Here is a 608-nt window from a genome sequence, read left to right as displayed (position 1 = left end):
AGTTTATGGCAAACCGCTTTGGTATAAAATCAGTTTTCTCTGAATTGTCATTTTAATCATCCTTGTAGTGGCGATTGTTTGTCAAACCAAACATCCAACTTAAGTTCCATTAAGCCACTAAGGCTCTGGGTTCAAGTTTCTTTAACGCAGGAAAAACAAAGGTTCAAAATCCAAACGTGTAAATTGTTCTTCATGATTTATTTTTACATCTTTGCAAAAAAAAAAAACAATTACAGAGATCAACTTTCCTTCTACCTCTTGCTGTGGTAAAAACCATCGGCCTGCTGGTCCTTTACTTATAGACGGAGGACCAACACACCTCACTTCCTGTTTGCTTACAAAAATAATAAAAAATAATAAAACAAAAGATAAATAAAATCAACAATTATTAACCTACAAACAAGTTCTGTAAATAATACAAAAAATATAAATTTAAGAATAAACTAACAAAATTCAAATGGATAAAGAAAATAAAGAATAAAAAGCTCCAACAATCCTGATTATTCCAGATCAAAATGGCGTCTGGATTCATCTGCTGCAGCTTCTCATCCATAAATACAAAATAATAATATAATAATGATGTGAATGAAGAAAAGAGAAAAGAAGAA

Source organism: Poecilia reticulata, unplaced genomic scaffold (assembly GCF_000633615.1).
Source record: "Poecilia reticulata strain Guanapo unplaced genomic scaffold, Guppy_female_1.0+MT scaffold_212, whole genome shotgun sequence".
In the NCBI taxonomy this organism is placed as follows: domain Eukaryota; kingdom Metazoa; phylum Chordata; class Actinopteri; order Cyprinodontiformes; family Poeciliidae; genus Poecilia; species Poecilia reticulata.
This window is presented reverse-complemented; position numbering follows the sequence as displayed.